This window comes from Cnephaeus nilssonii (genome assembly GCF_951640355.1).
Source record: "Cnephaeus nilssonii genome assembly, chromosome: 5".
In the NCBI taxonomy this organism is placed as follows: Eukaryota; Metazoa; Chordata; class Mammalia; order Chiroptera; family Vespertilionidae; genus Cnephaeus; species Cnephaeus nilssonii.
In genome coordinates this window covers 10,298,940-10,320,813 of record NC_137076.1, presented here as the reverse complement: position 1 = coordinate 10,320,813, position 21,874 = coordinate 10,298,940, and the positions used below count along the sequence as shown (strand labels likewise).

The window sequence follows — 21,874 nt, the reverse complement described above, 5'->3', positions numbered from 1 at the left end:
ATAACCACAAGGTCAGACTATGAGCCCTCTCATATGCTGGCAAGTATCTTCCATAGGGTCTTTCAGATTAACATGACCACCACCCCTGAGGAAAGCTGATGTTGGGGTCCTGGCAGCACTACAATAATCTTCACCTTGACCAGCCCCTGCCCATGGCCCCACTGTTACAACTCTGTGCAGACACTGATGTTTGTGGACTCTCTTCCCCATCCTGTGAAGTGTCTATTTCTGATCTTTGCCCCTTTGGTTCTCATCAATTTGTGTGAGCTTTTAGTAGACTGATAACACCTGACCTGTTCATCTCAGGACACTCACGGAACATGACCAGAGTTTAGTATGCCTGGAGGCTCTGAGTAATGCTGCTGAGTGTGATTTTGGATCTTCGGTCTGGGAGGCTGGGAGATGTGAGGGTTTTGTAATACACAGGGAGTTATGGGAGTTGCCAGGATCAGGCAGAAGCTGGGAATGGGAACACCCATCCTCGGTGCTCCTGTCCTAGCACATGGGGGGCAAGTGAGAGGCACCTCACAGGGAGAGCTGGCAAATCTGTGGGTCTCTGGCCTGTTTCCCATGGGATGCTGGACCAGGTGCAAGGATGGAGAATTGTCACAGCAAATTGACCACCTGCCTTCAATAAGCATGAAGCCTCTATCTCATTTATAAAGAAAAAATTGGGGGGGGGGGGGACAGTGATCAGCTATACTCAGTGAAAGAAGCCAGAAACAAAGGGCCACATATTGTATGATCCCACTTATATAAAGTAATCAGAAGAAGCATATCCATGGAGTCAGAAAGATTCGCAATTCCCAGGGGCAAGCAGGTGACTACTTATGGGCACGGGGTTTATTTTAGGGGTGATGAGAATGTTCTGGAATGATACTGGAATGATACTAAATGTACTAGAAACCACTGAATTTCTGCTTTAAATTTTTTTGTTGTTGTTAGTTAATCCTCACCTGAGAACATTTTTTCCTTTGCTTTTCAGAGAGAGTGGAAAGGAGGGGTGAGGAGAGAGAGAAACATTGATGTGAGAAAGACGTCAATGTTGCCTCTGGCACATGCCCCGACTGGTGTTGGAGAGTGAACCTGCAGCCCAGGTACGTGCCCTTGACCAGGAATTGAACCCAAGACCCTTCAGTCCACAGGCTGACACTCTAACCACTGGGCAACCAGTTAGGGCTGAATTTCTGCTTTTAAAAAATTTTTAAGTATTGCAAAAAGCCCAACAAATACATGTAAAATATTTAGAGATAAAGCAGAAAAGAGAATGTGTATGGCATGAAAAAGAACAGTTGGATAAAAAAACAAATCTTTAAAAAAAAAAGTGATACTAGCTACTATGAGTCACTGGTAGGAATGAGGAGGGTGACAAAGTGACAGACAACACCTGGAAGGGAAAGTGGTCACCACCCATATTGCTCTGGGACAACAGGAGCAACCAGGTCACTCGGTGACCCTGGGAATCAGAGCTGTGAAGCCTCTTCTAATCTTTGACCCTATGGGAGATAAAATGCCCACTGCTGTCCTAGCCAGAAAGATATCGGAATCAAAGGGTAATGGGTCAGATCCAGGAGGATAATTCTGGAAAAGGAAACTTGCTAAACTCGTTCAGGCCAGTGCTCCATGTTATCTCACGAGGTGGTGTTCAGGAAGCCGTGATTCTAAGACAAGAAACAGAGCTCTCCCTGCTCTCCGGGGCATTAACCAGAGAACTTTCTTTATGGGCCTATTGATACAACGGTAGTCCTGATGTGTTAGATGTTCTGCTCAGTGCCCGCTTTACTCATGTTCCCAAGGCGGTAGTGCCACATGCCTTTTGCAAACAAGCAAAACTTCGCAGAGGTTCAGGAACGTTATTAGCACAGCAGTTCCTGAAGGCGGCCTTGCACTGCTGTGCCCCTCCAGGGCCAGGCTTTCTGGGTCAGAAATAGGAACCATACGTGACCCCTGCCCTGAAGGAGCCACTATTTTTATAGCTCCAATTCTGACCTAATCAGGGGCATGAATTCTAAACTGTTGCTAACCTGAAAAGAAAGTCAGCTGCGTAAGAAAAAATAAAGTTTCCTGGTTTTCTATATGACTGACATACTTGGCACTTGAGGTGGAATCAGACTGAAGTAGGGTCCCCCAAAATTTCGAGTGCCAGAAGATTCTTTTGGCTTGTTTGGGCCTGCCCAGCTTCTATTCTCAGAATGAGGGTTCCACTTTGATGTCTCAGTTCTGTTAGGGATTTAAACTAAGGTGACCAGAGGTCCCGCTTTTGGCGGGACAGTCCCGATTTTTAACAATTTGTCCCGCGTCCCGCGGCGTTTTAAAAAAGTCCCGATTTTTGGAAAGAATGCACGACAAGCTAGGGAACGGCGGGAGAACGGGAAGGGAATATACGGTTTTCGGCGGCCATGTGGCTATTTAGCCAGGATATGAGTTTTATATTATTTTTGTCAATTTTATAATGTTAAACTTTAATAATAACAAATAATTGTTGAGAACTGATTATCGAGAACTGCTTATCAAAGTTCGCATTGTTGATCAGTTGTTAGAATTCGACCACCATTGTTTGGACTTAATGAACAATGGCATTTTTGGGGATTGGCAACGACGAAAACATTTTGTAACTGTCTCTCAGACGGTACACATCGTACTGCGTGCTAGTAAGCTAGTTAAACAAGTGATGTCATTACAAATCAGCTATTCAGATAATTTAGGTAAGTAATTTATTTATTTATTTCATAATACATAAATTTTCTTCAATTTAGCAGACAGTACTCGTATTATTTATATTTTATAGTGGCGGCAAAAAGTCTAGCGCCGGCCTTAAAAGTGACACTTACGACTTACGTTACGGCAAATTCAGAGGAAAAATAATACAAGTTAGTATTGTTATCATTTAGAAAGAAATATAGGATTAAAATAATTTTTAAAATATAGTTACTTTATAACAATCAAATTAATTTAATTTATAAACTAACAATAAAATATGTTCATGTAATTATGTACCTACTTACTGTGTTTTTAAGCAATATGTATATAATAATTTATAATATAATTTTAAATTATTTTTTTTAGATTTTTAACATAATGAGTAAGAAAAGAGGATGCAAATTCAACGATGATCTAAGAAGTGAATTTCCTTTTATTAAAAAAACCAAAAGCGATTACAATATAGACCAAATTTTTAATCAAGAACACCCCCCCCCCCGGGCCGAAACCAGTTTGGCTCAGTGGATAGAGCGTCGACCTGCGGACTGAAGGGTCCCAGGTTCGATTCCAGTCACGGACATGTACCTTGGTTGCGGGCACATCCCCAGTAGGGGGTGTGCAAGAGGCAGCTGATCGATGTTTCTCTCATTGATGTTTCTAACTCTCTATCCCTCTCTCTTCCTCTCTGTAAAAAATCAATAAAATATATTTTTTTTAAAAAAAGCACCCCCCCTCCCCCCGGTCAATGGTGTCCCGCTTTACCAATGTTAAAATCTGGTCACCTTAATTTAAACCCATTTCTTATGTCCACAAAATAAACCCCACCCACATATGAAGCCCCATAAATGGTTCAGATATCATGGCTTTCCACCATATCAGAGGGTCAAAAGTCAGAAACTGGTCTTACTAGACTAAAGTCAAGGTGTCAGCAGGACTACAGTCCTTCTGGAGGTTCTAGGAGAGAATGTTTCCTTGCCTTTTCAAGCTTCTGGACACTGCCTGCCATCTGTGGCTGGTGGCCCTTTCCTCCATCGTCAACCCAGCAATGGCATCACTGACCTCTGCTTCCATTGTCACATCTTCTCTGACTCTGACCTTCCTGCCTTTGTCTTATAAAAGCCCTCGTGATAACACTGGCCTCATGCAGGTAATCCAGGATAATCTCCCCATCTCGATACTTAATGTAATCTGATCTGCAAAGTCCTTTTGCTAAGTAAGGTAACATAATCACAGGTTCCTAGAGATTGGGACATGGACATCTTTGGGGTACTGCTATTCTGCCTACCACAGGAGGACCAGCATACACTTTTTGAAAAGGGCTAGTCAGTGTGGAGCTGCCCTCTTAAACTGGTCCCCACAAGCTGTAACTTCCATGGGCGCAGATACCACAACTGGCATGGTCACTATTGTATCCACAGGGCTGAACACCTGTACTGGGTGTGTTGTGGGCAATTAAAAAGGATTGATGGCCTAAAAGGAACAACAAGCACTCCTAGTGCTCACATCTTAGTTTCTAACACCACTGTCTAATAAAAGGAACCAGTCTCACAGAAATGGCTGATTCTAAGGCTGGGGGAGGAAATACATGAGACGAGCCTGGTATCTTATAGTACCAGAGAAAAGGAAGTGCTCCAAAGAAAACAAAATGAAAAAAGCCAAAATACATTGATGGGGGGTGTCAAAGGGCCACAGGAGCCAACTAGAAGAGATCCCCATGGCTAATGTCCGAACAATTTGAGCAATAAAAGAAATAAAGTAGTATTAAGTTAAAACCCAGAATATAAAATATGCAGGAGGCCATACAGATATAATTAAATGATTGGATAGACTTATAAATGGGGGAGAAAAGAGAAATCTCCCATGCAGAATTCTAAATAATTTATGTAGTTATCCACCCTTAAGGAGGAGGAATATAACTCTCTGCTCTTCAAATGTGGGCACATAGTGACTTCCTTCCAAAGTATGGGGGGTGAGGGAGAAGTTAGAAACATCGATGTTTCTTACTCTCTATCCCTCTCCCTTCCTCTCAATGAAGCCTGACAGATACTCCACCAGCCAGGTGTTCAAGGCCAACATCAACAAGCATAGATAATGTGCCCTTGACAGGATGTGATGGGATGACCACTTTACCTCTGTGGTCTTCCTCCCCCAAACCCATCATCCCAGTCTTATCATGAGGAAAACATCAGACAAATTCCAATAGAGGGACATCCTACAAAATATCTGACCAGTTCTCAAAACCGCCAAGGTCATCAAAAACAGAAAGTCTGAGAATCTGCCACAACCAAGAGAAGCCTAAAGAGACAGGACAGCCCTAGCCGGTCCAGTCAAGGGCATAGACCTTGGTTGCAGGCTCCTCCCCAGCACGGGCCCTGGTTGGGGCTCGTGCAGGAGGCAACCAATCAATGTGTTTCTCTCACATCAATGTTTTTCTCTGTCTCTCTCTTCCACCCTTCCTAAAAATCAATGGGAAAATATCCTCGGGTGACGGGGGGGGGGGGGGGGGGGGGGGCGGGGGGGGGGGAGGGGGGAGAGGGAGAGAGAGAGAGAGAGAGAGAGAGAGAGAGAGAGAGAGAGAATAAGAGAATAGAATTTAGCCCTAACCGGTTTGGCTCAGTGGATAGAGTGTCGGACTGCAGGCTCAAGGGTCCCAGGTTCGATTCCGGTCAAGGGCATGTACCTTGGTTGCGGGCACATCCCCAGTGGGGAGTGTGCAGGAGGCAACTGAATCGATGTTTCTCTCTCATCGATGTTTCTAACTCTCTATTCCTCTCCCTTCCTCTCTGTAAAAAATCAATAAAATATATATTTTTTTAAAAAGAGAATAGAATTTAAAAGTTCTCATCACATGAGTGGATAAAAAAGCTGTGGTACATTTACACCATGGAATACTATGCAGCTGTAAAAAACTATATTACCCTTTGAGACAGCATGAAGGGACCTAGAGAGTATTATGCTAAGTGAAATAAGTTAGTCAGAGAAAGACAAGTATCACATGATCTCACTTATATGTGAAATCTAATGAACAAAATAAACTGACAAACAAAATAGATCCAAAATCATGGAAGCATGCAACAGACTAAGGATTCTCAGAGGGAAGGGGCAGGAAGAAGAGATCAACCAAAGAACTTATATGCATACTAGAGGCCCGGTGCATGAATTCGTGCACGGGTGGGGTCCGGCCGGTAGATCGGGGAAATTGGGGAGGGCGGGCCAGGGGGAGGGGATGCAAGGGGCGAGACGGCTGGGAAGAGGGGCCTCGGGCTGTTGGCCAACCCCACTCCCAATCCCAATCGGGGTGATAAACTCCTTTCGCTTTTTCTTGTCTGTGAAGCTCTTTATCTGGCCTTCAATTCTAAATGAGCTTTGCTGGGTAGAGAAGGGAGTGGCAAGAAATATTCAAAGTGCCGAAGAGCAAGGACCTGCAACCAGAGTGACCTTCCTTTTGAAAGGATGCAGCTGCTCCAGAGGCAAGGGTTCGATCTCCATGAAAACGGGGTCAGTCTTTGCATCGGGCGAGTGGAATCGCTGAGGCCTATTTGAGAGTCGCCAAGGCTGGGAGAGTGATCTCAGAGCAGTTAAAAACACATTTGTGAAGGGATGTTATGGGTTCTCTCTCACCAAAAAGCCCACAAGTATCTGTTCTACACCAACAGGGTTGCTTTAACACTGAAGCCTCCATCTGCAAGCCCACCCACCTTCAGGAGCTGGCGGGAGGTTGAAAGTGGATGCGTGGTGCCAGGCGACCTGGCAGGTGTCAGCGGCTTGGCCGTCTTAGCCCCAGGCGCGCGGGGAAACGAGCTCTGACATCACCATCGCACGGAGGATTTGACAGCAGCAGCAGCAGCTTCAGAGCTTGTTGCTATTTTGTCTTATTTTTTATCTCCTCTTCCCTTTAAACCTCTCCAGGTTGCATGCGTTCGAGAGAGGAGCAGCCTTTGCAGCCTCCTCAGCGGAGAGCACGCCTTCGATCTGGGTTCACACGCAGCCGGACAGAGTCCTGTTTACAAACACGTGTGGGTCTTGCAGTATTTGTGCTATTACTGATAAAGAGATTTTTAGATTCTGGCATGTAAATATGTTTCCTGCTTATCCACGAGGGCAGGAGGCCGAGCACAGCCACAGGTACAGCCACTGTTCTTCACTCCTTCCCAGGCCTCCGTCCAAGGGTGGCGATGCAGGTGCTTCACACACAGAGGGGCCCGGGGAGCAGGGTCGGGCAGCAAACGCAGAACACACCATCCATCCGCGGCCCTGCTTTTCCCAGGCCTTCTGTCTCAGTCCCGATCTTCCCATTCTGGGTCTGTAGCGTCTTCCTCTTAAGGCGGATTCAGGCGTCTGCAGGACATGATGTTTATCACACGCTGTTTCTCTGTGTGGGTGGTCAGGACGGGGGTCCTGAATCAGGCTTCCTCAGCATCGTGGTGGTGGTGGTGGGGACAGCATGAAGGTGCGAACACAACCCATGTGGATTCCTCGCTGAGCACCTTCTGTATACCTTCTGTATACCTGGCGGGCATCTCCCCTCAGAAGGGGTGCCGACAGCTCAGTCACATGCTCCCTGTGTCCGCGATCAGCAGGTTGGGGGGGGCCTGATCGGGGGTGGGGCCAGCCAGCAGGAGGGGCCGCAGGAGGTTAGTGGGGGCCGATCGGGGCCGGATCAGGCTAGGTGGCTGCCGCAGTGTGCGTCATAGCCACCAGTGGTTCCGGTCGTTCTGGTCATTCTGCCTTAACGGTCACTGGGCTTTTATATATATAGACTAGAGGCCTGGTGCACAAAATTCCTGCACTGGGAGGGGGTCCCCAGTCTGGCCTGCGTCCTCTAACAGTCCGGGACCCCTCACTCCTTACCACCCTCCTGTTCGCTGCTCCTTAGCACTGCTGTGGGAGCAGGAAAGGCTCCTGCCACCGCCGCTGCGCTCGCCAGCCGAGAGCCCGCTTCTGGTTGAGCAGCGCTCCCCCTGTGGGAGCACACTGACTACCAGGGTGCAGCTCCTGCGTTGAGTGTCTGCCCCCTGGTGGTTATTGTGCATCACAGTGACCGGTCATTCTACTCGTTCTGCTGTAACAGTCGCTTAGGCTTTTATTATATAGACTAGAGGCCCAGCGCACCAAATCGTGCGGATAGGGTCCCTAAGGCCTAGCCTCTTGCAATCAGGGCCATCTTCTGCCCATTCACCAGTCCCCAGGCCAAACGCTGCCTCTGCCGCAGGACTGTCAGGCTGTTGGGATCACCAGCTCACCCCCGGCTACTCAGGGGCTCAGGCCTGTGGGAAAGCAGGTGCCGACGACTTCACCTCCATGCGCATGCGCCAGGCCGGCCACTGATGGAACGCACTGCCCGCTTGGGGCTGCTCACGTGGGCGCCGCTGCTGCTGCTGCGGCTTGAGGTGCTGACGGAAGCTGCGGGGCGCACCCGTGACCTACCCGCCCCAGTGTGGCAGCGTGTTCCATCAGCGGCCGGCCCAGGGCACACGCATGGAGGTGAAGTCGCCAGCGCCTGCTTTCCCACAGGCCTGAGCCCCCAAGCAGCCGGGGATGAGCTGGTGATCCCAACGGCCTGACAGCCAGCCTGGTCCTCTTGCCACCCACCCCGATTCCCCCATTCACCATCGCTGATCCATCGGAGCCTGTGGGCCAGGGGCAGGGACCAAGAGGTCAGCCATTCAGCCCGCTTGCCTGTCCCCAGTCCCACCCCACTCGCGGGCAGAGGGTGGAAAGGGACCGAGAGGTGCTCAATGCACCTCATGATGACTGGTTGTTTGGTCGTCACAGACACTGGCTTTTTATATATATACTAGAGGCCCGTTGCACAAAGATTCGTGCAATAGGCCTTCCTTCCCCTGGCTGCCGGCACTGGTTTTCCTCTGGCACCCAGGACCCAGGCCTTTGCTCCGGCCGCAGCGAAGAAGCCAAGCCTCTTCAGTCTTCAGTCTTCGGTCTTCAGTCTTCAGCCTTCAGTCTTCGCTCCACGCCTGTGTATGCAAATTAACCCGCCATCTTTGTTGGGTTGGTTTGCATACTCACTCCCAATTGGCTGGTGGGGTGTCGCGGATGTGTGGTCAAATTGCATACTTCTCTTTTATTAGTGTAGATATATGCATAACACATGAAACAGACAATAGTAGGGTAAAGGCCTGGGGAGGGGATGGAAATGGGAAAGAACGGGGGGGGGGGGAGGGGTCAATGGGGAAAAAATGGGACATCTGTAATACTTTAAATAATAAAGATAAAAATTTTAAAAATTCTCATCACAAGAACAAAAAAATTATAACTAGGTGTGGTGATGGATGTTAGTTAAACTCATTGTGGTGACTATTTTGCAATATATACATATATTAAATCATTATGTTGCACAGCTAAAACTAATATAATGTTATACCAGTATGTCAAGTATTTTTTAAAAAAAGAGAAAGATTGGAAGAGAAAAAGAACATTATGTAAAAACAAAGGAAATTAAATTAACCATGAACTTTGGTTGATAATGCTGTATCAATTTTGGTTCGTTAGTTATAACAAATGTATCATACTACTGAAAGATGTAACTAATAGGGGAAACTGGGTGTGGGGAAAATGGTAGCTCTGTACCTTCTTTGCAATATTTCCGTAAATCTAAAACTGTTCTAAAAGATAGTCTATTAATGCCAACAATAAAGTATAGATGACTAAATGAAGGACTTCATTCTTCATGGTGACAATGATCATTGCTCCCTTCTCACACAGATGCATCAAGAATTACACAGGAGAACCTGCAAAAGCATTTAGCACACAGTACATGCTCAATTCAGAGCACTTGCCACCATTCTCGTAAAGCTATGTCATCTGCTATGGAAGCCACTGGCCCTATTGTGATTATGTAAACTTCAATTAAGTAAAAATTAAATATATTAAAAATTCAGTTCTTTAGTGTAACCAGCTACATGTCAAGTGCCCTAAAACCACATGGAGCTAGTAGCTACTAATTTCGTGCTGATAAAACGCATGCCCATCAGCACAGAAAGTTCTACTGGACCAACAATGCACTAAACAATGAATACTGTAATTCTTTGTTCAGTCTTTTCAACTCCTTCCAGTCCTTGTGCAAATGCCATCTTCTCAACCATCCTGACCACTATCTTTCAAATTGCTACCCCCACATTTCCCCTGCCCTTTCCCAATTTATTTTCTTTTTACCACTTTTCACCACTTGATGTGGAAACCCCTTGATTTCTTTTCTGCCTCGCCTATACAGCACTGCAAGGTCAAACGCAGTAGCACTGGCAACATGTGGCTGTTGAGCCCTTGAAATGTAGCCAATCCAACTGTAGATGGGCTGTGAGTGTTCAAAGAATGTGTGAAGAAAAAAAAAAAAGATCTCGCCTTAACCGGTTTGGCTCACTGGATAGAGCGTTGGCCTGCGGACTGAAAGGTCCCAGGTTCGATTCCGGTCAAGGGCATGTACCTTGGTTGCAGGCACATCCCCAGTAGGAGGTGTGCAGGAGGCAGCTGATCGATGTTTCTCTCTCATCGATGTTTCTAACTCTCTCTCCCTCTCACTTCCTCTCTGTAAAAAATCAATAAAACACATTTAAAAAAAATGATCTCATAACCATTTTCTTTAATCCTTACCTGAGAATATTTTTCCCATTAATTTTTAGAGAGAGGAGAAGGGAAGGAGAGAAAGGGAAGGAGAGAAAGAAATATCAATGGGAGAGAAGACACACATTGATTGGTGGCCTCCTGCATGCGCCTCGACTGAGGCTGGGGATCGAACCTGCAACCCAGGTACGTGCCCTTGACCGGGAATCGAACCCGAGATCCTTTGGTGGGTAGGCTGACGCTCTAACCACTGAACCACAGTGGCCAGGGCATCATAACTTTTTATATTGGTTACACGTCAAAATAACATTTTGGACATAAATTGGGTTAAATAAAACACATTATTAAAATTAACATCACTTGTTTCATTTTACTTTTTCCCTTTAACATGGCTACTAGAAAATTTAAATTATGCATGTGGCCAACACTTGTAGCTTTGCTTACATTTATTTCTACTGGACAGCGCTGGTCTAAAATGTGAGCCCAGTAAGGGTAGATATTTTTGTCTGTTCGCTGCTCATTCAATGCCTGGCACAAAGTAGATGCTCAATAACATTTTAATGAATGAATGTTGGGCTGAGCTTTGGGAACCCAAGAGCTATAATAGTCAACACTGTTGAAATGCTGACACGTCCCCTGTCCCGCCTTCACACCACACCAGATAAGGAAACTGAGGCCCAACGAGATGACGTCAGGCCCTGTCCAATCGCACGTAGAGCGGAAACGTCGGGGCCAGGATTCGAACCCGGGTTCTGTCCCCATAGCCCAGACGCGCGGACCGTTCCTACCTCATAGGGCGGTGGACGCCGGGGACAGGACAGACAGCGGTGGGAACACAACATGCGCTCCACAAGGTGCGTGGCTCTTCCACCACCGCCTTCCGTTGGCCTCCGCGGTCCGGACACCATCTGGACCTTACCGCAGCCATCGCTGGCCACCCGGGTCTCACCTGCCATCTACCCCTTCGTAGGCAGCGCCAGACGGAAATCCCTCCTCCACCGCGCGCCCCAGGGCGCCGCGACAGCCACGCTGGCCAATGAGAAGCGCGCCGTGGCGAACGCCGGCCAATGGGTGCGCGCGCCGAGGGGGCGTGTCCGGGCCGCGGGCCGGAGCGAGTCGTGCGCGCCGAGGAGGAGCTGCCGCCGCCTCCGTCGCCGTAGCCGCTGCTGCTGCCGCCGCCACCGCTAGCGAGGCCGAGCGGAGCCGTTAGCGCCGCGCCGCCGCCCCTCGCCCACCTCGGAGCAGCCCTGGGCCCGCCCGCCCGTGTCCAGGTGAGGCTGGGGCCTTCGGTGGTGCTGGACTGGGTAGGCCGCGGCAGGCCAGAGCTCGCCTCGCCGGGCCGCGGGCGTCCGCGGGCCTGCACCGGCCGAGGCCCAGGCCGCGCAGAGCCGGTCGGAGACGCGCGCGTCCGCGGCTGGCGGGCGGGTGCTGGCCGGTGAGGGCGCGGGCGACAGGCCCCGGACCGGATTCCTCGGCCGCCTCGAGGAGCGGGCGAGGGGGACCCAGCGTGGGCACGCGCCTGCCGGGCGGGCTCCACGACTCGGGCCTGGGCAGTCTTGGAAGCCGGGGATCCGGGGGCAGGAGATCGAAGCCAGAGGCGCGGTAGTGGGGTAAGCGCCTTCGGCACCCAGAGGTTACGGCCCACGGGCTCGGTCCCCTGGAAATCCCGCAGATTCTTTTGTGGTCGTTGTCAGGTGACCGCGGCTAACCTGAGGTCCTTTGAGAAGTGTGCAACCCCTTCGGTACGAATGGGAGTCCTAGAAAAGTATATGTTTTTTGAACGCCATCCCTAACAAGGCTCTTTAGGGGGCGGGGGACATTTGAATTTGTAAAGTCTGTGTGTGTGTGTGTGTGTGTGTGTGTGTGTGTGTGTTGAAAAGACAAACTGCAGGCAGTTGAACAATGGGGGATGGATACTCTTCCTTTCTTTTTTGGAGTCCTCTGCTGCTAGGCTCATTAAAACGGGTTTTAAAACCTACTGTGTGCAGAGCAGGTGAGGAAGAACTTCTGCTTGCGCTGCCTCTGGGGGGAGAGTAGAACCCCTTTACCCAAAGTGTTCATGTGGGATCCAGATGGCCAGTGCTCCAGAAGTGGGAAGATGGGGAGGATGATTACACCGGAGAAGGGTTTCTCAGCCTTGGCATTACTGACATTTTGGGTCTGATCATTCTTAGGTTTTGGCTGTCCTGTGCATTGTAGAATGTTGAATAGCATTCCTGGCCTCTACCCACTATATGCGGACCCCTCTCCCCCGCCCCCGCCCCCCCCCCCCCGAATATAAAAAAATGTCTTCACATTGCCAAAAGTCTGTCTTTCTGTCTGTCTCTCTCACACATACACACACATTCACTCAGTCACGTGTGAGAGCCTCCACTGGACTAAATAATCTTCCACTAAAGGTTCCTCCAGTCCTATCTCTGACACCTTGAGAACTAAGGCCCCAAAGACCTTCAACAAACTCATCTGTGGGGGGGCCTTAGATTTTCTTATCCGTAAACTAGGATTGACAGCAATATTGCTGTGCAGATTTAAGAGTGTGGGAAGTCCCTAGCATTGTGAATGGCCGGCACTGAATAAATGATGTTATAAAGTGTCAACAGTTTTTATTAAGGATTTATTTTATGCTTGACACTTAACAGACATTTATCTCTAGCCCTTGTGGTAGGTACTGTTACAGTGTTCGTTTTATTTTATTTATTTATTTGTTTGTTTGTTGTTGTTGTTTTAAAATATATTTTATTGATTTTTTACAGAGAGGAAGGGAGAAGGATAGAGAGTTAGAAACATCTATCAGCTGCCTCCTGCACAACCCCACTGGGGATGTGCCCGCAACCAAGGTACATGCCCTTGAACGGAATCGAACCCGGGTCCTTTCAGTCCACAGGCCAACGCTCTATCCACTGAGCCAAACCGGTTTCGGCTGTTTGTTTGTTTTATTATTATTTTTTTAGTCCTCGCCTGAGGATATTTTTCCATTGATTTTTACAGAGTGGAAGAGAGAGGGAAAGACAGAGAAATATCTATGTGAGAGAAACACACTGATTGGTTGCCTCCCGAACGTGCCCCAATTAGGGCCCCGGCAGGGGAGGAGCCTGCAACCGAGGTACATGCCCTTGACGGGAATAGAATCCGGGACCCTTTGATCCACAGGCCGATGTTCTATCCATTGAGCCAAACTGGCTAGGGCTACAGTGTTAATTTTAGGGACAAAGAAACTGAGGCTTGGATGGGTAACTTGATATGACCAGCATCATACCATAAAGTGGCTTGTGCAGGATTTGAACTCAGACCCTCTTACTCAGAGTCCTTATTGCTCTTTTTTTAAAAAATATATATTTTATTGACTTTTTACAGAGAGAAAGGGAGAGAGAGTTAGAAACATCAACGAGAGAGAAACATCAACCAGCTGCCTCCTGCACACCCCCTACTGGGGATGTTCCCGCAACCAAGGTACATGCCCTTGACCGGAATCGAACCTGGGACCCTTGAGTTCGCAGGCCGACGCTCTATCCACTGAGCCAAACCAGTTAGGGTTAGTCCTTATTGCTCTTAACCATAGGGTTCTACTGCTCTTATCATCACAAAAGTCCAGGAGACCCCAGAGGAATTCCATTCAGTTGCCATTGAGCATCTCTGTATACAAAGCCCTATGCTGGTATCCATTATAAAACTCTGCAACTTCAAGTTCCTGAAATATATGAACATCTCAAAATGTGGACATAAATGTTTATGTTGAAACACTGGTTTTGAGGGGGCAGAATTTCAGTTTGGATGTGTTGAATCTGAAGTCATGAGGCAGCAAAAGGAGAATTATGAAAAAGCATCTTTCTAATGCTTGCTTTGTTGCTTCCCTTACTCCCTGCCTCCCATTTTGTTTGTTTGTTTGTTAATCCTCACCCAAGGATATTTTTTCCATTGATTTTTAGAGAGTGGAAGGAGGGAGAGAGAAAAACAGAAACATCGATGTGAAAGAGACACATGGATTAGTTGCCTCCAGCACGTGTCCCAACTGGGACCAGGGATCGAACCTGCAACCCAGGTATATGCCCTTGATTGGGAATCAAACCCGAGACCCTTTGGCACTCAGATTGATGCTCTAACCACTGAGCCATGCCGGCCAGGGCTGCCTCCCATTTTTTATCCTTTTTCCTCACTCTAGCAAGAGTTGTCATAAACAGCCCTAGTCGGTTTGGCTCAGTGGATAGAGCATCGGCCTATGGACCAAAGGGTCCTGGGTTCAATTCTGGTCAAGGGCACATACCTGTTGCAGGCTTCTCCCCGGCCCAGGCCCTGGTCAGGGCTTGTGCAGGAGACAACCAATCGATGTGTTTTTCTTTCCCTTTCTCTTCCACTCTCTCTAAAAATCAATGGAAAAATATCCTTGGGTGAGGATTTTTTTTAAACACAGATCTGATCATGTCACTCCTAATTTAAAGTCTTTGGGCAGATAAAAAAACAAATTAATTTTTTAAACCTCTTTAGGTGGCTTAAAAGCTCAAGTTTGGGATTCCAGATCTTGCATATTCTAACCCTTCCTTTGTGATTTCACCTGCACAAACTCCAACCCTCTCTCTGCCTGTTGCCCCCACTGCCTGGAATGCTGTTCTCTTGCTGTGTGGCCCAGACCAGAGCTCATTCACCACTTGAAGCCTCTGACTGCCTGCCAGAATCAACTGTTCCTCGTTTGTGTCCTCCCCATCCATTCAATATATTGAATCAAATTACAGTAAATGGTGAATGGTGAGAGGTGCAGTTGCTGTCTTCTCCCCTAGGTGGCAGTATGAGGCAGCCAGGCCGACCTCTGGCTTTGGGTCAGGGAAAGATGGGAGGAAGCCAGCCTAGGAAGGGAATTGAGGCTTGCTTCCCTCCTTTAACCAACCCTCCCTGCTGTGTCCCAGGCCCTGAGCAAAGGCTCTGGGGAAGCAGTGGTGGTTATATCCTATGCATAGATCGTTTTGGCCCACTCTGGTTAGTGCATTGATGGTTGTAAATGGTTGCTGTGAAAGCACCAAAAAGGACACTGTAACCAATGACGGTGCTTCCTGAAGGAGGTAAATTTGTGCTGGGGAGGAATTATCCAGGTAAATATCCTGGGGAAGGTCTTTGCAGGATGCAGGAACAGTACTGGCAAGGGTACAGAGGTGGAAACATTTAGGCTTGTTCAGGGAACTACATGGGGTCTGGTACTTCAGGGGCAAGAAAGGTGAAGTGAGTAGTGGCCAAAGAACTCATGTGGCTGGTTTGCAGAGGGTTTGGGTGTTGTCCTGTAGGCCACACCAGGGTGGCTCTTAGGCAGTTTTAGTCTGCAAAGTGAAGGAGTCAGATCTGTACAGAAGAGGAAGAGTTGGAGGGAGATAATGCTGAAGGTCAAACCAGTTAGAAAGTGATTCCTTTCTTTCAATAAGGAAAATTGGGAATATGACCCTGGAATGTAGTAATAGGGGAAAAGAGGGGGTGGGTTTGAGATGTAGTTAAGAGCTAAAAGATACAGAACTCAGTGGGTATTTAGATGTGGGACATGAGCAAGAGATGAATGGTTCCCGGTCTCTGCCTGAGTGACCGGCAGATGAAGAGAGGAAAATAGAGAAAGTGAGAGTAGCTGTTTAGAATGTGGACATCAAAGGGAAAGCACATCACTCAGGTAGAATGCGTGTGCATGGGTGTACAGTGAAACAAAGGTGGCAGAAAGCAGTGTCCATGTTCCTACGTGTTGGAGGGATTCACTTATATGATCATTGCCCATCCCCACTCAACCTAGAGAGCCTCCATGTACTGGTATATTGGCCAACTTCATGATCACACTTTTATAAAGCATAACTGTCTATCCAATGTCACAGGGAATGGGGAGAAGTGGAAGAATTGGCCTCCTCAAGAAACTTACAACCTGCCCTAGCCGGTTTGGCTCAGTGGTTAGAGCGTCAGCCTGTGGACTGAAGGGTCCAGGTTCAATTCCAGTCAAGGGCACATGCCCAGGTTGTGGGTTCAATCCCCAGAAGGGTGTGTGTGCAGGAGGCAGCCAATCAATAATTCTCTCTCATCGATGTTCCTATCTCTCCTCCCTCACTCTGAAATAAATAAAAATATATTTAAACACACACACACACACACACACACACACACACACACACACACACAACAAAAACTTAACCTGAGCTAGGGAAAGTAGAGTGTGTGCGATTCAACAACGAAAAGTTGAAGCAGCAGGTCAGACAGTATTGAGAGACTGTGGAAAGAAATGATTGCCCGTTTTTTGCTTTTAGGTTTTGATGAAAGCATAAACTGTGTCTTGTGATTAGAGAGGTGTAGGCAGGAGTTTCCACGTGCAGCCAGAGGCCCGAGTGAATAAGAAAGGAGAGCACAAGGAGGTTCAGAAGCCCAAGTGGACTGGTTTGGGCAGGCAGAGGTTCAGAAGGTGAGCTTGGAGATAAATCTGGAAAAACATGCCAAGGTCTGGTGATAGAGGCACAGTCAAAAGGTGATCTTGGAATATTGCTTTTCTAGGTAAGAGATAAGGATGGATTGACTGATCAAGAGGCTTTTGCAGTACTGAAGTTGCCTGGTAATGGCCTGAACTTGAAGGTTAGCATTGCACCTGATCTGCTTATGTCCCAGGCGTCTCAGCCTGGCAGATACAGATTTGCCATGACAGCGGGAGCCACCCCAGCCAAGCGACTTTCCCCTCTATGAGCTGTGGGAAGGGGAGAGTAAGAAAACATGTACTGTGTCCACTTGAGCCTTCATCTCTCACACCAGTTTTAATTGGGTCAGGAGATACAGTCAGGGTTTTTTGGTGTGTTTTTTTCCTTTTCTGGCACCAGAGACTTGTACCCTGAAGAACTCCGAATTTTACATCTGGAATAATTGATTCCAGGCCTTTCCACATGATATATGAAGTCTCAAGATTGAGCCTGCAGATACATTTGATTGTTCTAGTTTTCTTCTTTCTCAAGTAACTTAGAAAGTCTGCTCTGTAACCATAAAATGAGACAGATTCTAAGGGATACCCAATGGAAACCAGTCTTGCTGCTTTATGTATGTACTACCTATGTGTGTATATATATATATATATATATATATATATTTTTTTTTTTTTTTTTTAATTTCTTTATTGATTAAGGTGTCACATATTTGTCCTCATCCCCCCATTCCCCTCCCACACCCCTCCCCATGGATGCCCCAACCCCCTGTTGAACTTAACCATTGGTTAGGCTCATATGCGTGCACACAAGACCTTTGGTTGATCTCTCCCTCCTCCTACCTATGTATATTTTAATGTCATTTCTATACCTATCTCTCCCTTATACATGCAGTAGGTATACTACTGATGTGAACAACATTGCTGAAGTCACACAGACAACCAAGACTGTTTAAAATATTCAGTGGGGCTGAAAACCCTCAGATCATCCCAAGAGGACTTCTTGATACATTCAGTTTATGGAAGTGTTTTTAAATCAGCAGAAGTCATTTTGATAAACTCAAAATTTGTCTTTTTGTTCCTTGCAATTGACTTTGATGCTGTGGGATAGGACGGTACTTATTGATAATCCTAAAAAAGATACTGAATGTGTTAACAAGCTGTCAGGACAATTGCCAGTTGCCCTTTAATATAAAAGAATACACCAGCCCTAACCGGTTTGGTTCAGTGGATAGAGCGTCGGCCTGCGGACTGAAAGGTCCCAGGTTCGATTCTGGTCAAAGGCATGTACCTTGGTTGCAGGCACATCCCCAGTAGGGGGTGTGCAGGAGGCAGCTGATCGATGTTTCTCTCCCATCGATGTTTCTGATTCTCTATTCCTCTCCTTTCCTCTCTGTGGGAAGTCAATAAAATATATTTTAAAAAATAAAAGAATGCACCAAATATACATGATTCCTGGGCGAGTTGAGACCCAGTGTCTGTCCCACCTCTGCTACTGTGTGTACCTGTGTGATGCACCTATAGTTTGCTAAGTACCCTGGGTTTGCCTGGCTATCCTTAGATGATAATGATGTGGTCCTGGCCACCAAGGCTTCCACCAATGATATAGGTGAAAAAACAAATAATTATGAGTCAGAGTGATTCATGCAGTATTCCCCCTGTGTAGTCAACTCTTCCTCTGCTTTCCGCCTCTGGCAACCACTGATCTAACACTCTGGTTTTGCCTTTTCCAGAATGAAATCATGTACGTATCTCAAAATCATTTTCCCACTCAGCAAAATGTTTTTGAGATACATACAAGTTGTGTGAATTAGTAGTACCTTTTTATTGCTGAGCAGTATTCCATTGTGTGGTAGTTTATCCACTAACAGCTTAAAGGACATTTGGGTTCCAGTTTTTGGTGGTTATGAGTAAAGCTGCTATAAACATTTGTGTATACATTTTTATATGAACAGTAGACACCCAATGCACGAATTCATGCACGGGTGGGGTCTGGCCAGCCCGGCCCCAATTGGGGCAGATCAGGGCCAGGCCTGTCAGGAGGAGGAGATGGCGGGAGGTTGGCTGGCGGGCCCCACCCCCAATTGGAGTCGGGGGGGTAATTTGGGGGAGGGGGGCCATGGGGAGGGGCTGTGGGTGGTGGGCTGGCCAGTCCTGCCCCTGATTGGAGTGGGGGGGCCGATCGGGGGCGGCGCTGGCTAGGGGGAGGGGCCGCAGGCTGATAGGGTGATGGGGGCCCATTGAGGGTGGGGCCAGACGGGGGGAGGGGCTGCAGGAGGTTGGTTGGCTGGCCCCGCACCCTATTAGGGTAGGGAGGACAATCAGGGGTGGGGCCGGCCAGGGAGGGACCGTGGGAGGTTGGCCAGCAGCCCCAACCCTCGATCCTGCCGGTTCGCTGGCTGCAGTGGGCATCATAGCGACTGACTGGTCGTTCTGGTCATTCCGGCATTCTGGTCGCTGGCTTTTTATATATAGACTAGAGGCCTGGTGCACGAATTCGTGCACGGGGGGAGGTCCCTCAGCCCAGCCTGCACCCTCTCCAATCTGGGACCCCTCGAGGGATGTCCAACTGCCCGGGTTCGGGCCTAAACGGGCAGTCGGACATCCCTGTCACAATCCAGGACTGCTGACTCCCAACTGCTCGCCTGCCTGCCAGCCTGATCACCCCCTAACCACTCCCCTGCCAGCCTGATTGATGCCTAACTGCCCTCCCCTGCAGGCCTGGTCACTCCTAACTGCCCTCCCCTGCCAGCCTGGTCACCCCTAACTGCTCTCCCCTACAGGCTTGATCACCCCCAACTGCCCTCCCTTGCAGGCCTGATCCCTCCCAACTGCCCTCCCCTGCTGGCCATCTTGTGGCAGCCATCTTGTGTCCACATGGGGGCAGCCATCTTTGATCACATGGGGGCAGCCATCTTGTGTATTGGAGTGACAGTCAATTTGCATATTACTCTTTTATTAGATAGGATAGGATGACTTTCATTTCTTTTGTATGAAAACTAGGAATAGGAACTGCTAGTCTGTTTTCCAAAGTGGCTGTAGCATTTTTACATGTCTACCAGCAATGTATGAAAGTTTTGGTTTCTCCACATCCTCACCAGAACTTGATATTATCTGTTTTGTTGTTGTTTGCTTGCTTTTGTGTGTGTGTGTTTTGTTAAAATACTAGTGACCCGTCGCGCGAAATTGTGCAAGACCTGGGCGCGCACACACACACACACACACACACACACACACACACCCTGCGCCATGGGACTGCCATGAGTCCCAGAGTCCCACCCCGCGTGGCCGGTGGGCCACGGGACAGCCCCAAGTCCTGGAGTGCTGCCCAATGCCCCGCCTCCAGGCCAAGCAGAGCAGTGTGCACATGGGGCCTTGGAAACCCCAGCAGCCACTTGTGACGGCGTTATGGCGGGAGGTTTAATTTGCATATCACCTCTTTATTATATAGGATAGTTGACATACAATATTATATTAGTTTCAGGGATAGTTTGCTTTTGTTTTATTTTGTTTTAGCCTTTCTAAATGGGTAATAGTATCTCGATTCTCACCCTAAATGGGGAGAGGTTTTAATTTGCATTAATTAATGACATTGAGCATCTTTTCACATGTTTATTTGCCATCCATATATCTTCTTTGATGCAGTGTCTGTTCACATCTTTTGCCATTTTTTAAATTGGGTTGTTATTGTTAACCTTTTGCACTCGGATGTTGAGTGTGACTCGACATGGTTAGCATCAGTAGCAGCTCTTTTTATACTCTTTGAATGTATCAATAATTTGAAATACAAAAAAATCCAAATAAATAAGTTTGTATGAAAAGAAACTCCAGTTTTTTATTCTACTGCCGCGCTTTGTAAAATCTGGGGTATTTAAAAAATTAAATCCCGAGTAGAATAAAGGAATCGAGAAAAAAGCAAGTGAGTGCAAAGGGTTAAGTTTGGACAGTTTAAAAAAGTATAGGTTCTAGATACAAGTACTTTCTTTTGCAGATATGTGATTTGCAAATATTTTCTTCCAGCCTATGGATTGTAATTTTCCTAGCAGTGTCTTTTCACAGAGCAAAAGTTTTAACATTTGATGGTATCCAGTTTCAATTTCCAGTTTATCAGTTTCCAGTTTCAATCCAGTTTATCCGTTTCTTTTACATGGATTGGGCTTTTGGTGTGGTGTCTAAGAAATCTTTGCCTTGTCTAATGTCACAAAGATTTTCTCCTAGAAATGTTCTGTTTTTACATTTTAGAACAGAGGTCAGCACACTTTTTCTGTAAAGAGCCAGATGGTAAATATTTTCAGCTTTGTCACAATTACTCAACTTCGTAGCTATAGGGCAAAAGCAGCCCAGACAATACATAAATAAATTAGAGTAGCTGTGTGCCAATAAAACTTTATTTATAAAAACAGGTAGTGGGTCAAATTTGGCCCCCAGGCCATAGTTTGCAGACCACTGTTTTAGAAAGTTAACTTTTACCAGGAGTAGAAAATATACCACACCTCTCTGGATAAATGAGAATGCGGTAATTATTGTTTATCCATGAAGGCAGGCTGAAGGAGAAGGCAGAAGAGTAGATGCCTAACACAGAACAAGAGTGAAGAGAGGGAGTGATAAAGAAAAAAGAGGAAAGAAGAAGAAAAATGTTAGAATCCCATTTGGAGCAAACTTCAGTGTGCATTTATTTTTTTACTTAAAAAAATTTTTTTTTCAGTGTGCATTTTAATTTCTTAGAGTTTACCCTTGCACTTTGGTTCAGGTTTCAGCAGATGTTTTTGTTTGCTTTTGAGCTAATGATCTCAAAGTCTCCTGGTCACAGACAGTTTAACAGGTTTATGGAGTTTTTCATAATTAAACCTGTTAATGTTGATTGTCCTGTGCTTTCTACTGAACCATTCCCCATTAATGCATATTTAGATTTATTCAGTGTTTTACTTTTACCAGCCAGGGGGTTATGTGTTCTTATGCATGTTCCCCTGCACATGTGTGTTTATTTCACTAGAACAGACTCCTATAGTTCTGAGTTGGAGGGTAGTATTCACATAAAAAATCTTGGTTTGCACTACCAAGTTATCCTTTAAAAAGGTGGTACCATGTCACACTCATATCAACAGTCTATAAGGGTATTTCCCCTTTATCTTTAAACTGGATTTATTCCATCTAACAAGCAGAAAGTAGCATCTATTATTT

General features: G+C 47.0%; 1 protein-coding gene across 1 annotated transcript in view; it reads left to right on the top strand.

Moving 5' to 3' along the window:
* Nucleotides 1-11,383: 11,383 nt before the first annotated feature.
* ELAVL1 (ELAV like RNA binding protein 1) overlaps nucleotides 11,384-21,874 on the top strand; it is a 41,032-nt gene continuing 30,541 nt past the window's right edge. Inside the window, exon 1 of the mRNA XM_079771280.1 lies at nucleotides 11,384-11,549. The gene's annotated coding sequence lies outside the window, so the exon portion shown is untranslated. The remainder of the gene's footprint in view (nucleotides 11,550-21,874) is intronic.